General features: G+C 44.5%; 4 non-coding genes across 4 annotated transcripts; 3 read left to right on the top strand and 1 right to left on the bottom strand.

The window, feature by feature from the left end:
• Window positions 1–1,402: 1,402 nt before the first annotated feature.
• trnan-guu (transfer RNA asparagine (anticodon GUU)) lies at window positions 1,403–1,476 on the top strand. The gene has a single exon. It is a non-coding gene; the product is annotated as a tRNA-Asn (tRNA).
• A 439-nt stretch (window positions 1,477–1,915) lies between these two features.
• trnav-uac (transfer RNA valine (anticodon UAC)) lies at window positions 1,916–1,988 on the top strand. Its single transcript has one exon. It is a non-coding gene; the product is annotated as a tRNA-Val (tRNA).
• Window positions 1,989–4,415: 2,427 nt separating this feature from the next.
• Window positions 4,416–4,498, bottom strand: trnal-cag (transfer RNA leucine (anticodon CAG)). Its single transcript has one exon. It is a non-coding gene; the product is annotated as a tRNA-Leu (tRNA).
• Window positions 4,499–12,574: 8,076 nt separating this feature from the next.
• Window positions 12,575–12,646, top strand: trnag-ucc (transfer RNA glycine (anticodon UCC)). Its single transcript has one exon. It is a non-coding gene; the product is annotated as a tRNA-Gly (tRNA).
• Window positions 12,647–13,766: the final 1,120 nt, after the last annotated feature.

The raw sequence follows: 13,766 nt of genomic DNA, 5'->3' as shown, positions 1-13,766 counted from the left end.
CACCACCTCCACGTTCCACTCCAAGTCACACACCATCCAGACTTGGAAATATATCGCCGTTCCTTCATCGTCGCTGGGTCAAAATCCTGGAACTCCCTTCCTAACGGCACTGTGGGAGAACCTTCACCACACGGACTGCAGCGTTTCAAGAAGGCGGCTCACCACCACCTTCTCAAGGGCAATTAGGGATGGGTAATAAATGCCGGCCTCGCCAGCGACGCCCACATCCCATGAACGTATAAAAAAAATCTCTGTGCTCCTCCAATTCTTGCCTCTTGCGCATCCCCGATTTTAATCGCTCCACCATTTGCGGCTGTGTCTTCAGCTGCCTAGGCCCTAAGCTCTGGAATTCCATCCTTAAACCTCTCCGCCTCTCTCTCCTTTAACACATACCTTAAAACCTAACTCTCCGACTCAGCTTTTGGTCACCTGTCCCAATATCTCCTTATGTGGCTTAGTGTCAAGTTTTGTTCAAAAACTCTTCCTGTGAAGCACTTTGTGAGGTTTTACTGCATTAAAGGTGCTATATAAATGCAGGTTGTGTCCTCTGGTTATCGACCCTCCTGCCAATGGAAACAGCTTCTCCCCATCCATTCTATCAAAATCCCCTCATAATTTTGAACACCTCTATTAAATCTCCCCTTAACCTTTTTTTTTGCTCGAAGGAGAACAATCCCAGCTTCTCCAGTCTCTCCACATAACCCATCCCTGGACACGATGGAAGGCGGAGGGTTGCAACCAGGTTTGCAAATTATTGCCAATCGGGAGCTGGACAAATCGAAAGGAACCGAAATGACAAAGAGCTTTGTGAATCTGTAGATACGCTTTGGGAAACGGAATTGGAGACGAATAAAGGACTGAGCAGACAGGCGGCCAAGACGCAGTTGAGTCGGCATGTCCCCCTGGAACATTTACTCTGATGTTGTGGGTGAAATTAAGAGGTCGGAGCCATTTAAAGCGCTCCCAGTTACTGCAGATCAGGCATCAAAACCTGATAACAGCGTCAGGACGCTCAGAATACTTTTTCTTCATTCGTTCATGGGTTGTGGGCGTCACTGGCGAGGCCGGCATTTATTGCCCATCCCTGATTGCCCTTGAGAAGGTGGTGGTGAGCCGCCTTCTCGAATCGCTGGAGTCCGTGTGGCAAAGGTTCTCCCACAGTCCGACTCAATAACAGACAAAGCACCGGTGGGCGCGCCGGTTGCAGGAGAGCTGGTTGGCGGTGATATTGATGCTGTGAGCGAGACCAGACCGTTTCCATGTTTCCATAAACAATGTCCCATCCTTTATTTCTGGAAAAGTAACACTGATAGTGGACAATTGCATTTCTGTGCCTGCAACATGTAACTTTGGCTCGGTGACACGCTGCTTTAGTGTATCTTGCAAGAAAAAGCACCGGGCGGTTTCTGTGGCGCAATCGGTTAGCGCGTTCGGCTGTTAACCGAAAGGTTGGTGGTTCGAGCCCACCCAGGGACGAAAATTGCGCTTTTTTTCTTCCCACTTTCGGATTCATTGCCTCATTCTGATCGACCTGAAGCCGGTGCCAGGTTTTAATTCCTGATCAGCAGTAACTGGGAGCACTTTAAATGGCTCCGATCTCTTCATCTCATTTCACGTTTTCTAATGTGTGATTTGGCTGCAAGAAAACACTCTGTGAACAATGTCATCTGAGCATGCCTGATTCGCCATAATTTACACTGCGGTCGGATATCAGGCACATGAAAAAAACAGTGAAATGTTTGTGTGAGCGCGATGCTCTGGGATTCCCTGCCTGACCATCGTCACCGATCCTTCTCTGCAGCCTTCCGAAATACAGCGCAGTAAATGGATCCCTGTGAAATGAGCTCCTGGACAGTAATACGGAAATTAGTTTGGCTGAGGGGTTATATCCCTAACACGGAGTTTGCAGTATCAGGTTTCCGTAGTGTAGTGGTTATCACGTTCGCCTTACACGCGAAAAGTCCCCGGTTCGAAACCAGGCGGAAACATTTTAAAACCTTGTTCCCATTAAAAATTAGTAAATATTGAACGATTCACATTGCTGAATAATATGAACAAAGTCCATATCTCCCAGCCCTGTTAATGCAGTCCGCTGAGAGCAGGCGATGAAAGCCAGCGTGATCGTGGGGGTGAAGGCTGCTTCCAATACGGTCTCATTCCCGGTGGGATCTGGCGGAGATTTGATAAGCCCCATCGATTCAACCAAGGTGGGAGAAATGAAACGGTGTTTGAGAAACATTCATATAAATGATAACATCCAGGATCCTGTCTTCAGAGCGCGTGGTGCAAAGGTCTGACTCCAGATCAAAAGTCTGCGTGTTCACATCACATCGGGGTCACTGTTTCTTTCACCGCTCACATGAGACTGGATAATTCCCGAATGAAGGTTTTAATTGCTTTTTCACAAAAAAACCCAGAAGTTTGGTCTAAACCCTGACTCAGTACCGACCCAATGGCAGGGAGGGGAGCGCCTGATACTCTCATTTATTTCATGCAACAAACTGACACGAACACTGGTATTGATTCAAAATTGACCTGCAGATGGACACACATAGAAAAAAGACAGCCACAGAAACAGACAGCAACGACTTGCATATATTACATATATATACATATTAAAATATATGTATATAGCGCCTTTAACGTGGTCAGACGATTTAAGCTCGGTGAACTTGCTTCAGCTTTCTGAAATGTACTTGTACATCCTTCAGAGGTCACGGGAAATATATTTTTTTCCCTTTCGAAAAAAGACGCGAAAAGCAGAGACATGTTTTGTTTTCAAAACGGCTGGAGAAATGGCGGACGATCATAAATTAGGAGTCGCCTTTGAAACATTTAAAGGCGACTACCTAAAAATCACTTAGTGCAAATTTCAAATCACGGTTACTATTTATTTAGGTCTGAAATAAATAACAATAAACATGTCAGTCAGTGCCCGCGGTGAGACGGTGATGAACTTGTTTGTTGTGAAGTTCACCGCTGGGCTAAAGTTGACGCCGTTCAAAAGATGCGAACCCACTCAATGTGAAGGATGAGCTCATAACCAACAGGTCCCGTCATCGTCAAACACCTCCTTTCTTGTTCAATAGAGCGAGCAGAGGCGTGTACATCATCAGACGCCAGCAACTTTAAGAAATGGAACAGATAAAGGCACAGATGCAAGTTCCAAATCTTTTCAATGCAAAGTTATTTCACTTTACTTAAAGTGCCGTGAGGCTGAAACGGGTCCCAGATGATTTGCGTTCACTCGTGACTTGTTTTCCAGTGTTGGTCCGTCAGGTTTGCAATTCAATTTGTATTGGATATTGAAGATATTTCAGGATGATTGCACAACATACCATGTGTAAAGAAACCATCTTGATAACTTCAATCATCACACACTCTACATTGACGCTGCAGAGGCCCCAGCACCCCTTTCAATATTGTTTTTTTAACTCAGTTTTCAAAAGGGAATTGGATAAACGCTTGAATGGAAACATTTTCAGGGCTATGGGGAAACAGCAGGCGAGTGGGACTAACTGGACAGCTCTTTCAGAGAGCTGGCACAGGCACGATGGGCCGAATGGCATTCGAATGGCGCTGTCCTATTCCATGATTCCATTAATAGATCAATTTCCGCCTTTCACTGAGCCTCTCTAAATGGTGCACAGTAATCGTGTCCCTGTGAAATGAATCTGAACAGTAATACGGAAATTAGCGTGGGTGAGCGGTTTGAAACTCTGGTTAGGCACCTAACAGGAAATTTCCCCTCTCAGTTTGATGAGATTATCAATTATCTCCCCCCCTTTCGATCTTAAATGTTTTTATATTTTTTTGATCTCTTCTTCCACTGTCATGCACTCAATGCTGGTCTCCCTGGTAAATACTGAAGCAAAGTGATTATTTAATATTTCTGCCATTTCGCTGTCATTGCCTGTGAGTTTGTCGTGTGTATCCCTTAGTGACCCTATTCCTATCCTAAACTTTCTTTGGCTGTTGATGTGTCCAGAATACTTTGCTTTTTTTGATATTCCTTTTTGCCTTTCTAATAGTTCTTTAGACTTCTTTCCCAGTCTTTTCACATTCCCCTCTCTCCTTTATTGTCCAGTGTGGGCCTTTTTCTTCAGTTTCAATTTTGACCTTATTTCTTTATTCATCCCTGCTGTGTCATTTCTGGCTCGTTTGTTCTTACTTTTTAGTGGGATATATTTCTCCTGGACTCTATTGATCACCGTTTTAAATGTTTCCCACTGCTGTTCTATTTCTTTGTCCAGGTCATTAATATGTGAACCATTTCACCGTTCGAAACTTCTCAAGTCACATTTCCATCACAAAGCCAGTTGCTTTTGTGGGAGGAGCAAATCGACTTGGCAGGAAAATCAGCTGCAGCCCAATCCACAAATAAAATATTTCCACGTAACAGTAAAGATAACAAATGTCAGAAGTGGGATTCGAACCCACGCCTCCAGAAGAGACTGCGACCTGAACGCAGCGCCTTAGACCGCTCGGCCATCCTGACGACCGATTTCATGTTTCATTCTGCATAATTTCTGCACTGTTGGCCAGTGAAAGCATCATAAAAGTTTAAAATGTTACTCACCCAACGTGGAGCTCGAACCCACGATTAAAAACTTCGTGCTCTGTCCGACTGAGCTGGCCGGGCCTGAGTATTGTTCACCGCCTGATCTGTCATGACAGCAAGCAGGAGAAAGACTCAATTTCGAATTATTGCAATCAATTCTGAGGGATCGGATGAACTGTCACTTCGAAAGTCACGGATGAATCAAGGACAGTCAACATGGATTTGTCAAGGGGAGGTCGTGTCTGATGATCCTGATTGAATTTTTCGAGGAGGTGACAAGCAGGATCAATGAGGGTCGCGCAATTGATGAAGTCTACCTGGATTTTAGCAAGCCTTTTGAAAAGTTCCCACATGGCAGATTGGTCAAAAAAGTAAAGGCCCATGGGATACAAGGGAATGCGGCTTGTTGGATCCAAAATTGGCTCAGTGGCAGGAAGTTAATGTCCGACGGGTGTTTTTGCGGATGGAAGGCTGTTTCCAGTGGGGTGCCGCAGGGCTCGGTACTTGGTCCTTTGATTTTTGTGGTATCCATGAACGATTTGGACTTAAAAGTCGGAGGCATGATAAAGACATTTGCGGGTGACACAAAAATAGGCCGTGTGGTTGATAGCGAGGAGGAAAGCTGTAGACTGTGGGGGTTCAGGCAATTTTCTGATAACAAAGCACTCAATCTATCTCTGAACGAATCTTGAACGAATACGTGTGTTTGACCCGGCACAGGCACGATGGGCCGAATGATCTCCTCTTGTGGACTAACATAATACGATGATACCAAGTGTTATCAGATGGAAAAGCAACACATTCCAATAAAAGCAGAGAGAGGAAACTAGACTAACAGCAAAACAGCACGGTGAGATATTGTATTTGAGAAGGATGAGGAGGGATAGTTTATCATGGTGGTAGTCACATAGGGTATCAATTGTGACTTTGATAAGGACCATTTCATGCTGGTACTGTGTGTGAGTGTGGGATTCATTCTGTATCTGTCTGTCTCTGGTACTGTGTGTGAGTGTGGGATTCATTCTGTATCTGTCAGTCTCTGGTACTGTGTGTGAGTGTGGGATTCATTCTGTATCTGTCAGTCTCTGGTACTGTGTGTGAGTGTGGGAGTCATTCTGTATCTGTCAGTCTCTGGTACTGTGTGTGAGTGTGGGATTCATTCTGTATCTGTCTGTCTCTCGTACTGTGTGTGAGTGTGGGGTTCATTCTGCATCTGTCAGTCTCTGGTACTGTGTGTGAGTGTGGGATTCATTCTGTATCTGTCAGTCTCTGGTACTGTGTGTGAGTGTGGGATTCATTCTGTATCTGTCAGTCTCTGGTACTGTGTGTGAGTGTGGGATTCATTCTGTATCTGTCAGTCTCTGGTACTGTGTGTGAGTGTGGGATTCATTCTGTATCTGTCAGTGTCTGGTACTGTGTGTGAGTGTGGGATTCATCTGTATCTGTCACTCTCTGATACTGTGTGTGAGTTTGGAATTGATTCTGTATCTTGTCAGCAGTGTGTGTGAGAGTTTGTGATTAATTCCTTATATAAAACTGTGTGTTAGTGTGGGAATCTTTCGGTATCTGTCAGTCTCTGGTACTCCATGTGTGTGTGGGATTCATTCTGTATATACAGTCTCCAGTACTGTATGTGGGAGTTGAATTCATCCTAGATATGCAGTTACTCATACTGCATGTGATTGTGGGATTCATTCTGTATATACAGTCTCCAGTACTGTATGTGGGAGTTAAATTCATCCTAAATATGCAGTTACTCATAATGCATGTTAGTGTGGGATTCATACTGTACCTGTCAGTCTCTGGCACTGTGTGTGAGTGTGGGATTAACTGTGTGTCTGTCAGTCTCTTGTACTGTATGTGAGTTTGGGATTCCTTCTGCATCTGTGAGAGTTGGAGTCATTCTGTGTCTCTGTGTCTCTGGTACTGTCTCTGAATGTGAGATTCATTCTGTATCTGTACGTAATTATTCTGTACAGATTACATTATGGCGTTCAATATTGTAGCTTTAATATCTCGATGTTTAAATAGTTTTACTCATTGTTTAATTGGTAAATATGGACATACTTTAGGATATGATGCTGCAGGTTTTAATCCGATAATTTGTGTGCTTTTTAGAGTACTATTAAATCTGTATCTCTGTGAGTACTGTTGTGGATATTAATGTATCTTTCAAACTGATAAGGTGACATTTTTGAATTGGTATGTAATGTGTAGATCAGTCTGTAGAAATAGAATTGACACCGTATCTTTCAATCTAATATTGTATGAGATTTTTGGACTGGTATGTAATGTGTATCTCAGTCTGCACTAATAGAATTGACAATCTATCTTTAAATCTCATTCTACGAGTACATTCTGAACAAGTATCTAATTTGTTTCTCAGGTTTACTATCTTTCAATATTTCTCAATCTGATACTCTACCTGAGTTTTGGACTTGTGTGCAATTTGTATCATATGATACACTTTTCGAATGGATATTGCATGTATTAAAGTCATGTGTGAGAGTTCTGGGCCAGTATTCAATTTGAATCTCGGGGTACATTATTGGGATTCATTCTGTACCTTTGAATCGGGTACCATGTGTGATTTCTATCTGGTATTTAATTCGTAGCTAATTTTGCTCTATTGTGAGATTGACACAGTGCCTTTCACTCTGAGAGTGTGATTTTGGACTGGGATTTTTGTATCTACCTGTCAGCGGGACTGAGTTAGGGGGAAATGGAACAGTGTCAGCCTCACCTACTCTGCTTGACTGTTGGATTGAAAATGTGTCTCTGGAAATTGTGATCAGTGTGGGACTGACTACTTCTGCTGTCTGAGACTGTGGAACTGATGAGCTGTCTGTGTCTCTGTGCTCTGTGAGTGATAATATACCTACTGTGTGTGAGAAGGAGCTGGCTGCAATGTTCCTTCTGCCTCGGGTGGAGGAAGCATCACATTTATTCTGGATCGTTCAAGGGTTTGCCTGGAGAAAGGAAACTATCTCTTGTTACTCAGGAACACGTGAGGTAGAAAATACAGAAGTGATCAGTTTAATATCTCTGTTAATGATCATTTTGAATATCCACAAATGAAATCCAGTGATACAAACAGTGTCAGTGTCTGACTCCACTGCAGTACTGCAGCACTCAGCTTCTGCATACCAGGTGTGTTGGGCTGTTTTACAACAATTTAATGACATCCAGACACGGCCCAACCCCTGCACCGATCCATGAATGGGACGACCCGATGGGGCAGGGACCTTTGTACAGGTCAGGTTTCGAATCCCCTCTCCCATGGGACTTACCGTTCAACCGAAACCAAACAGCCGCTGTTTAAAATGTGTCCTTCACACTTCTCAGCTGAAGCCTGCAATAGATGCTCTTTGTATAACTCCCCACATCCTTACTGTCCGGCTCTGTTTCCACTCTTCACTATCCAATCACAATAAATAGGGTGAGGCTGGAACTAAACCAGGGCCATTCATTACTGGTTTGGGGAGAGAAAGCAGCAATGATTTTAATAGCAGGTTCTTCCCATTCTCTCTCCCTTCCCCTGGACACACCCTGTACACACACAGCCCGAGAATGACCTCTCCCTTCCCCCCTCTCAATCCATGTTCAGGGACCAGTTCCTGATCCACTCCGCCTCTTACAAACAGCCCCCAGGACTCCCCCTGAACTTCCCCCGAACTCAATGCCGATCTCTGAGCCCACCCGCGGACACGGTCCCGAAGCGATGAGCTGCTGTAACGAGGCTACTCTTTGCTCCCTTCCCCCGGGGGGCCGTGATCTCTCCATTCCCGCCTGTTTTAAACCATCTTCTTCCGCTCACTGAGGGAATGGCGCCCACAATTCCCAATCCAAAAATCGATGGAAACTTTCCCCAATTGGAATTTTTCCGAGTCTGAGCAAAGGAAGTGGGGCTGGGGGAAATGTCAGAGGGAATGGGGTCCACAGGCAGTGCAGGAACAGGAACCCGAATGGGAAACAGATGGGATTCCACCAGTGCCTAACGCTGGAATCCAGACTGACTTTACAATCTCCAACTATTAAACTAGATGTTTCCATCCCTGATGTTTCGCTCGGGGTCTTTTGATGGTAAAGAACCTTTCAGAGATAAAGTGAGCGGCTGTGAAATCAGCCAATGGATTCTCTTCATTAATGGCCCCTATAATGTGTGACTGAGAGAGGATTTCTCAAACCAATCCTGGAGAAACATGGGAGGAAAGTGGGAGTCGGTGTATTTGCTGGGACCGTGTAGGGTTAATATCAGGCAGCAACAGTCGCAGATTAATTTAACCGGAGTGAAACTGTAGTCACTGAGAGTAATATCGAACAGCCCTGAGCTGTAAAACTGCAGATAGTACAACAGGCATTAGAGGGTTAAATGTGGCCCATTGTTTCTGTCCCTCTCTGTACTGTCCCTGAGTGTGGGATTAATAGTGTTTCTGACCCTTGTACAATATCAGTGAGAGATGAGATTGCATCTTCTGTCTCTCCAACGCGATCTTTCTGGATAAAATCGCACTTTACCGGTCAGTCTGGAACTAATACTGTTAACGTCTGTCTGTCACTGTGTCTCACCGCTCTCTCTGTCTCTCTCACCGTGTCTGCCTCCCTCTCTCTCTCTCTGGTGCTGTATATGAAGGTGGATACTGCTATTGAGCGTGATTTGGACACAGATAGGGAGTGTAAGACTGATACTGTCTCACTCTCTCTCTATTGCTGGACATGAAAGTCGGATAATGTCTGATATAAAATAGAGAGAATGAGATGTCCGGGCCGGGCCTCACTGTAACTCGGAATGTGTTCGGCTCCAGTCCCAGTTCATGGTCATAATCTTTTCACAGATTCAGGGCGAGAGTCGCTGTGAGACGGTAACACTGGCGGAGAAACTCCGCGTCATAACTCAAACCTCAACATATGAGATTCTCCAAATCAGCTGGAATAAGGTGTTTGTAAAACGCTGAACCCGTCTGGGAGGGGATGTGTGGGGAGATAGAACAGGGAAACAGACTGAAATGGAGGAGCCGAGTTGACTTGTTATTGAATGGACTGTATTTAGGCAGGAATATTAACGATTTTTCATTGTAACGGGGCTTATTTGAAAGCTTCGGGTTTTGGGAATCCTTGAATATGAAGCCCGGGTCTGTCAGGGTTTGTGCGGAGCGCTGAGGTTCGGTTCTATTATCGATAAACGGTTTGAAACTGTCGGATGGAGAGAACTGGAGGTGGAGCTGGAAGATCAGAGGCCGCTCTCCGCTCTGTCACTCTGACTGTCTCCTCCCCTCCCGATTTCTCTGTTTAATCCCCCATATGGAACCAAAGCGGGTCGGTGGACTCTAAACACGGTTTACTCGATAACAGGACGAAAGGCGAGTCATGTTCCTGATCTCCTGGGCACCAGGCAATTCACTGTTATTTGTTTCTCTACAGAGTTACATTTCAGTGATTCCCCAGTGAGTTTGATGCGTTATATAAATAATCCAACAAAATGGAACAGAAACGGAGCGAAGCGCTGAATTCCACAGATGTAGAAAGGTTAGTCGAGCAGTTCTGGTGATTCTTTATGAGCCCAGCATGGCAAGTAGTTTAAATAAATACAAGAAACCTGGTGATGTGTGGGCTGGGGTCTATAAGTCACCGTTTAAAGTACCGGACTGTGTTCACTGCCCCGACTCCAGTCCCATTAATACCTCATCTCGTCCACAACGAGACAAAAGCAGCTCAAAGCCACACTGATAGCATGATATCAGGGTCTCCCTTCAGACAGTAACCAGCCCTTTCACAGATACAGAGGGTGGCTCTGAAAAGAGCCTTTACATCGAGTTACATTGAAACTACAGCACAGAAACAGGCCATTCGGCCCAACTAGTCCATGCCGGCGTTTATGCTGCTCATGAGCCTCCTACTTCCTTACTTCATCTAACCCTATCGGCATATCCTTCTATTCCTTTCTCCCTCATGTGCTGATCTATCTTCGCCTTAAATGCCCCTATGTTATTTGCCTCAGCTACTCCTCGTAGTTGCAAGTTCCACATTCTGACCACTCTCTGGGTAAAGCAATTTCTCCTGAATTCCCTATTTGATTCATTGGCGACTATTTCGTATTCATGACCTGAAGTTTTGGACTCCCCACAAGTGGAAACATTTTCTCTGCATCTATCCTAACAAACCCTATCATTATCTTAAAAATCTCGATCAGATCAACCCTCAGCCTTCTCTTTTCTTCTGAAACGAGACCCAGTCTGTTCAGTCTTTCCTGATAATAATATCCTCTCATTTCTGGCATCATCCTTGTGAATCTTGTCTGCACCTTCTCCAATGCCCCTATGTCTATAATATGGAGACGAGACCTGTTCGCAGTATTCCAAGTTTGGTCTAAACAAGGTTCTATACACGTTTAACATAACTTCTTTGCTTTTCAACTTTATCCTTCTCGAAATGAATCGTAGTGTTTGATTTGTCTTTTTATGACCTGATTAACCTGGGTCGTTACTTTTAGTAATTTGTGTATCTGTACCACTAGATCCCTTTGTTCCTCTATCCCGTTTAGACTCTTATTATCCGAGCAGTGCGTGACCTCCTGATTCTTCATTCTGCAAGTTTATTAATGTCCTCTTGCATTTTGATGCATTCTTCCTTTGTATTAACTAAATCCCCCAATTTGGTGTCGTCCACAAATTTTGAAATTGTACTTCCGATTCCCGAATCCAAATCGTTAATGTAAATTGTGAAGAACAGTGGTCCCAGCAACTGGAACTCCACTTCCCACCTTTTGCCAGTCTGAGCAGCGACCCTTAACCTCTATTCTCGGCTTTCAGATTTGTCGCCAACTTACTATCCATTCTGCCACCTGACCTGACTCCACGTGCTCTGAACTTAGCCATGAGTCTACAAGGTGGTACATTATAGAAAACCTTCGGAAAATCCAAATATATCACCTCTACTGCATTAAACTTGCCTACACTTTCTGTTCCTTCTTCAAAGATTTCAATCAGTTTGGTCCTGTCCTTTGGGTTATCAGATTAAGCCTTGGCCGGTTTACTTGCTCTTGGAGCTCACAATGCTGGTTTTCTTCGGCAGCAGCACGGCCTGGATATCAGACAACACCCTGAGCGATGTTCACCCGTCCCAGCAGCTTGTTGAGCTCCTCGTCGTTGCGGATGGCCAGCTGCAGGTGTCTGGGGATGATGCGGGTCTTCTTGTTTGTCCCGGGCCGCGTTGCCGGGCAGCTCGAGGATTTCAGCCGTCAGATACTCGATGCACAGCAGCCAGATAGACCGGGGCTCCGGCACCCACACGTTCAGCATAGTTCCCCTTTCGCAGGAGCCTGTGAACACGGTTAACAGGGAACTGCAGTCCGCCCCGAGATGAGCGAGACTTGGCCTTGGACCGAGCTTTACCGCCGGTTTTTCCTCTTCCAGACATTTCCACAATCTCACAAACACTTTCACAAAGAATGAAGAAATCCTCCCGCACTCGCCCTTCTTATACCTTCTGGAGGATTACAGTGGGGACACTTGTGATGGGTCTCTCTCAGAGTGTTTACACTGCCCGCTCACCCTCACTGATATTCTATCTTTGAACTGCTGTAATATTGTCCTTTAGTAATATTGCTGCTCCTCCTCCTTTCCCTATTTCCCTGTCCTTTCTAAAGATCTTATAGACTTGAATATTAAGCTGCCATTCCTGCCCAGTTGGTAGTCCGGTCTCTGTAATGATTTAATGGAATTATTTAACTTTACTCAATGGCTGATGTGAGCTGTGGTAAAATGTATTTCCAGCTGGTCAAGTATTGCAGGTATCGACTGTCTCTTCAGTCCGATATCAGGTGAAGAATTACTGGCTGGTGTGGAATTTCCATTGATTGGGGGTTGGTGAAATCTACTGGGCGGAAACAGGAACTGCAACAGAGCGAGAAAGGATCCGTCAGAAACCAGTTCAAATGAAGAACAAAATCCAACAGCCTGCAGTGTCTGTTCAGGATCTGATGTTTGGGAACTATTTTATTGTTGGTTATTTTCAGCGATGGTGGTATAGTGGTGAGCATAGCTGCCTTCCAAGCAGTTGACCCGGGTTCGATTCCCGGCCATCGCAATTAAGTGTTCTTATTAGTTTATTTCCATCAGAAACTCTTAAGTTTACAATCGAATTTGATGCAGTTCATAATCGAGTGTAATTATAGTAAAATGTTATCAACCTTCATTTCTTTTCCCCATCGAAGGAAAAGAGGAACAACATGCTGGAAATACTGAGTTACCAAGGGTCTAATGAGAGTGAGGAAGGGACATGATCTGTTAGCCTTTATTGGAAGGGTGTTGGAATATAAGAGTAAGGAGGTCTTGCTGCAATTGTAGTATGAGGAAATATTGTGCAAAATTGGCCAATATTGGTTGGAGTTTAGAAGAATGAGAGTTGATCGCATTGAAATGTATAAAATTCTTAGACGACTTGAAAGGGTAGATGCTGAGAGTCTGATTTCCCTGGCTGGAGAGTCAAGAACTAGAGCTCATTGTCTCAAGATAAGGGGTCGGCCATTTAGGACCGACATGATGAAACATTTCTTCACTCAAAGGATTGTGAATCTTTGGAATTCTCTACACTCCAGAGGGCTGTGGATGCTCAGTCGTTGAGTTATATTCAAAGCTGAGATCGATAGATTGTTGGACTCGAGGGGAATCAAGGGATATGGGGATCGGGCGGGAAAGTGGAGTTGAGATCGAAGATCAGCCATGATCTTATTGAATGGCGGAGCAGGCTCGATGGGCCATATGGCCTATTCTGCTGCTATTTCTTATGTTCTTATGTAAAGAGCTTTATTTCCAAGTGTGCTGACGACAATAATTTAGGTAGCACAGTAAACATTGTAGATGGGAGCAGAAATTTGCAAAGGGACATTGATAGATTAAGTGAGTGGGTGAAACTGTGGCAGATGGAGTTCAACGTGGGGAAGTGTGAGGTCATCCCTTTGGACCATAAAACGATAGATCAGTGTATTTTCTAAATGGCAAGAAGCTAGGAACTGTGGGGGTAAGAGAGCGATTTAGGGGTCCAAGTACAGAAATCACTAAAAGTGATAACTAAATCACAAAAAAATGTTAAAGTGGAGATTAAATTTTGATCTTTATCTCAAGGGAATTGGAATACAAAGCAGTGGAAGTTATGTCACCTTGAGACAGAGCTCTGGTTCGGCATCATTTAGAGTTCAGTGCTCAGT

Source organism: Heptranchias perlo, unplaced genomic scaffold (genome assembly GCF_035084215.1).
Source record: "Heptranchias perlo isolate sHepPer1 unplaced genomic scaffold, sHepPer1.hap1 HAP1_SCAFFOLD_47, whole genome shotgun sequence".
Lineage (NCBI taxonomy): Eukaryota > Metazoa > Chordata > Chondrichthyes > Hexanchiformes > Hexanchidae > Heptranchias > Heptranchias perlo.
The sequence above is the reverse complement of the archived record's forward strand: the minus strand, read 5'-3'. Positions and strand labels throughout refer to the sequence as shown.